General features: G+C 38.1%; 1 long non-coding RNA gene across 1 annotated transcript; it reads right to left on the bottom strand.

Moving 5' to 3' along the window:
• Positions 1-2,500: 2,500 nt before the first annotated feature.
• LOC127348729 (uncharacterized) lies at positions 2,501-4,059 on the bottom strand. Its single transcript, XR_007879905.1, has 3 exons — positions 3,828-4,059; positions 3,575-3,746; positions 2,501-2,582 (listed from the first exon to the last, which is right to left on the bottom strand). It is a non-coding gene; the product is annotated as an uncharacterized lncRNA (long non-coding RNA).
• Positions 4,060-5,243: the final 1,184 nt, after the last annotated feature.

The raw sequence follows: 5,243 nt of genomic DNA, 5'->3' as shown, positions 1-5,243 counted from the left end.
AGCCGCTCTTTGAAGGTTAGTCTGGCAAGGGGGTTAGAGTGCCCACTACCATTCGTTGACAACAACAAACACCTCTCAAAATTTTACTTTTATGCTTTCTTTATGTTTTCAAAATAAAAGCTCTAGCACAAACATAGCAATCCCTGCTTCCCTCTGCGAAGGGCCTTTCTTTAATTTTATGTTGAGTCAGTTCGCCTATCTCTCTCCATCTCAAGAAGCAAACACTTGTGTGAACTGTGCATTGATTCCTACATACTTGCATATTTCACTTATTATATTACTTTATGTTGACAATATCCATGAGATATACATGTTACAGGTTGAAAGCAACCGCTGAAACTTAATCTTCCTTTGTGTCGCTTCAATGCCTTTATTTAGAATCTATTGCTTTATGAGTTAACTCTTATGCAAGACTTATTGATGCTTGTCTTGAAAGTACTATTCATGAAAAGTCTTTGCTATATGATTCAGTTGTTTAATCATTGTCTTTACCATTGCTTTGAATCGCTGCATTCATCTCATATGCTTTACAATAGTATGATTAAGATCATGTTGGTAGCATGTCACTTCAGAAATTATCTTTGTTATCGTTTACCTACTCGAGGACGAGTAGGAACTAAGCTTGGGGATGCTGATACGTCTCCGACGTATCGATAATTTCTTATGTTCCATGCTTGTTTTATGACAATACCTACATGTTTTGTTCACACTTTATGTCATTTTTATGCGTTTTCCGGAACTAACCTATTGACGAGATGCCGAAGGGCCAGTTCCTGTTTTCTGCTATTTTTGGTTTCAGAAATCCTTGTAAGGAAATATTCTCGGAATTGGACGAAATCAACGCCCAGCATTTTAAAATCCCACGAAGCTTCCAGAACACCCGAGAGCCGCCAGAGGGGAGCCCTGTGGGCCCCAGATGACAGGCTGGCGCGGCCAGGGGGTGGGCCGCGCCCCCTTAGTGTGTCACCGCCTCGTCGACCTTCCGACTCCGCCTCTTCGCCTATTTAAAGGTCCCTGACCTAAATCTTCGATACGGAAAAGCCACGGTACAAGAAACCTTCCAGAGTCGCCGCCATCGCGAAGCCAAGATCTGGGGGACAGGACTCTCTGTTCCGGCACGCCGCCGGGACGGGGAAGTGCCCCCGGAAGGCATCTCCATCGACACCACCGCCATCTTCATCACCGCTGCTGTCTCCCATGAGGAGGGAGTAGTTCTCCATCGAGGCTAAGGGCTGTACCGGTAGCTATGTGGTTAATCTCTCTCCTATGTACTTCAATACAATGATCTCATGAGCTGCCTTACATGATTGAGATTCATATGAGTTTTGTATCACTATTTATCTATGTGCTACTCTAGTGATGTTATTAAAGTAGTCTATTCCTCCTGCACGGTGTAATGGTGACAGTGTGTGCATCGTGTAGTACTTGGCGTAGGTTATGATTGTAATCTCTTGTAGATTATGAAGTTAATTATTGCTATGATAGTATTGATGTGATCTATTCCTCCTTCATAGTGTGATGGTGACAGTGTGCATGCTATGTTAGTACTTGGTGTAATTGTGTTGATCTGTCATGCACTCTAAGGTTATTTAAATATGAATATCGAATATTGTGGAGCTTGTTAACTCCGGCATTGAGGGTTCGTGTAATCCTACATAATTAGTGGTGTTCATCATCCAACAAGAGAGTGTAGAGTATAGCATTTATCTATTATGTTATGTGATCAATGTTGAGAGTGTCCACTAGTGAAAGTATGATCCCTAGGCATTATTTCCAAATACTGCTATCACTGCTTGTTTAGTGTTCTACTGCATCTGTACTGCCTGCAATATTACCACCATCAACCACACGCTAGTTGTAGCATCAAGTATTTTCTGGCGCCGTTACTGCTGCTCATATATTCATACCACCTGTATTTCACTATCTCTTCGCCAAACTAGTGCACCTATACATCTGACAAGTGTATTAGGTGTGTTGGGGACACAAGAGACTTCTTGCTTTGTGGTTGCAGGGTTGCATGAGAGGGATATCTTTGACCTCTTCCTCCCTGAGTTCGATAAACCTTGGGTGATCCACTTAAGGGAAACTTGCTGCTGTTCTACAAACCTCTGCTCTTGGAGGCCCAACACTGTCTACAAGAATAGAAGCACCCGTAGACATCAGCAGTCAAAAGCGACCACTCTACAAATGCGAACTCTCAGGGATTCACCACTTTAGCCCACTCGGGGCGTGGACCTGAGCAGCCGACCACCAATCAACCAATCCACCCAGGTGTTTCATTAGGGTTGTCAATTTTACATTTTCAAACACTCACAACCAATAAAGAAACAACATTTGGCATTTGATGTTGCAAAGCAAAAATTAAGGCATCCTAGCAATGGGTTCAGGAGTAGCTACACACTACTAGGGTTTGCTAAGCATAGCATATATTTTACTTTCGAAATCAAAACCCTACCATGCATACTAGTTTCAAAACACTAATGCATAAAGAAAATAAGTAGGATTTGAATGTCACTTGCCTTGATCAAAGCAACCCGCACAATCACATCAATCACAAGAGTAACCTTGACCTCCTTCACAATCTAAACAAGCAAGCAAACCAAAAATAAACAAACATTCAATATGAACAATCATAGACATGTATGCATGCATGATATGCACCATTTAATTTCACAAGAGAGGTGGTGTGTAAGTGTTGCATTATGTGTTCACTGATATGTGCAATGTTATTAAAGTATTCTGGACATTTAATTTGATTTAGAAAAACCATTAATCGAGTATCTACTTAACATATACAACCTTATTAATTAGCTACTGCAAGCATTATGTGTTGTAAAAATATGAATTTGACCTCCCTGGATAGGCTACAGTAACACAAGAATAGGAAAATTGGAATTATTCGAAAATGATTTATAGAATTTGAATTATCCTCGAATTACTGATTTGAATAGATTTTACTAAAGCAAGTTTGTGCACGTATCAAAGTTGTACAAATCCTATACCAAGTTGAAGTACATGATCTGAGGATTCCAGAAAGTACAAATTTGTTAAATTTGGACCAGTAGATTATTTGATATAATTTTTATAGTGAAAAAAGATTAATTAAATCCTTTGAATTATGATTCGAAATACATAACATATACAGTATTCTTGCATATTTGGATTCTACATGTTATAAGCTTTCCAACGATATAAAGTTTGTAAATTTTGAACCTCTGGATGATTTTATAATGAATTTCTAAGTTGGACACATAATCTGATATTTAAAATTTACATTTAAAATGAGTTTGACCGAGTTTGACTGAGACGCTGACTGTACTGGTGACTGTACTGCTGACTGTACCGCTGATCAGATCATGATCAGATCTGCTGACTGTACCGATGTCTGTAGTTTGACTTTGACCAGACTGAGTTGAGTATGCTGATGTCATGATGATGTCATAAAGGTTGACATAAAAATTTACTCAGATGGAAAAACTTTCTACATCAAAGTTGTATAGAATTAATAGATCTATTTAACGAACAAATTACTTTTCACAATGGCCTAATTAGTTTGACAAGATCTGGTTTATACCTTATAAGATCTGAATCTTGTAACACGTTTTTCTCCTTGCTCGGTGAATGAAATAAGGTGAGACTCGCGGCAATGGAAAGATCTTGACGAGAGGAACAACTTCCGTGTTGAAGTCATGATGATTCGAGATAGTTTTGAAACTCGATTTGGTTCCGGTTGACTCGAAACAGATCTGTAGATGAACGATAAATTGGTATTTTAAATCGAAAAACTTTCAACATGAAAGTTGTAGAGGATGATCAGATCTACATACTCATCAAAGGAATTTGGATTTCGTGGAAGGAGCACGAACTAATTGAAAATTCCCTTTGTCAGACCTGACGCCTTGCGATGCGAAATTGTCCGTGTATAGTGGATGAAAAGAGATGAGATTGGTCGGGATTGAAAGATCTCGACGAGATCTACAACTTTCTTGTAGAACCCGAAGCGATTTGAAGTGGTTTGGGTGGTTAAAACAACGAGTTGAGATTTCGTTGGTCTAAGGTTTCGAGAGGAGGAAAGGGAAAACGAAACTGGACGTGGTGGTGGCTTTATATAGGCCATTGGTCGGTGGAAAAGGTGGGCCTCGAAGTTACGAACGCGTAGAAACAAACGGATCTGAAATCGGAATTATGTAGCTCAAGAAAAGTTGATTTAAGTGGAAATAACTTTTGGCAAAACGAAAATGCTTTCGTGCCAGACACGAACACGAACACGAGCGTGGCCGGTCGGTCCGGCTGGGCTTGCCTGGCTGCGAGCTGGGCCGTTCGGTTCGGCTGGCCGGCCCGATTTCTTTTTTTCCCTTCTCTTTTTCTTTTTCTCTCTTTACTTGTTTCTTTTATAAAATGAGTTTCGTAACTTCAATTTGAGTGAATCAAATTCCTATAAGTTTGTAAAATTATTCTTCTTCTTATGGGATAACATAAACACTTAAATTTTATAAATTATTATTTTATATTATTTTTGTTACAATTATGCCACTATGACTATATGTGAATAGTTTCAACATACGCATACCAAACAAGTTTATAAAAATTTGTAAAAATTAAAAATAGTGTTTTTGGACAACAAGAAACTTGTTTAAAATTCGTTTGTGAAAAAATATAATTATTATTATTATATGCACTTGGCCTATATGGCTAGTTGGGTATTATTTTGCAAATATAATTTTCGACAGTTTTATTTTCTTAAAAAGAATTCCATTAAGGATTTGAAAACTTTGAAAGCAAGAATATGTTTGATTTTGAAAATACTTTAAAACCAAAAATCTTTAAAAATACTATTTTGGAGTTAACTTGTAAATAACTTTTAAAAAGTTTTAATTCTTTGTGAATTTTCAATCAAGTTTAAACATTCAAGCATTAAATTTATTTTTTATTTCACATTCTAAAATTTAGAAAATTTCGGGATGTGACAGTTCCGCAGGCTTCGGCCGGTGATCTGCCTTACCGTTGAGATGTTTGCCTTTCTTTCTTAAGTTATGATATCGAGAAAGAAGTCGATGATGCCCCAGGTACACATTCTTCTTACAATTACCCAAATATATACTTTCAGTCTCATGTAAGCAGTGCGTGCATGCATTGTATCCCTTATTTGTCTGTCCCGAAAGGTTACTAAGAGCAGGACAATCATTGATGTTTACGAAAAGCAACGCTCGTAGGTAAAATTCCTCTTATTTGTGCTCATCCCA

The sequence above is a fragment of the Lolium perenne genome, chromosome 4 (genome assembly GCF_019359855.2).
Source record: "Lolium perenne isolate Kyuss_39 chromosome 4, Kyuss_2.0, whole genome shotgun sequence".
In the NCBI taxonomy this organism is placed as follows: Eukaryota; Viridiplantae; Streptophyta; class Magnoliopsida; order Poales; family Poaceae; genus Lolium; species Lolium perenne.
The sequence above is the reverse complement of the archived record's forward strand: the minus strand, read 5'-3'. Positions and strand labels throughout refer to the sequence as shown.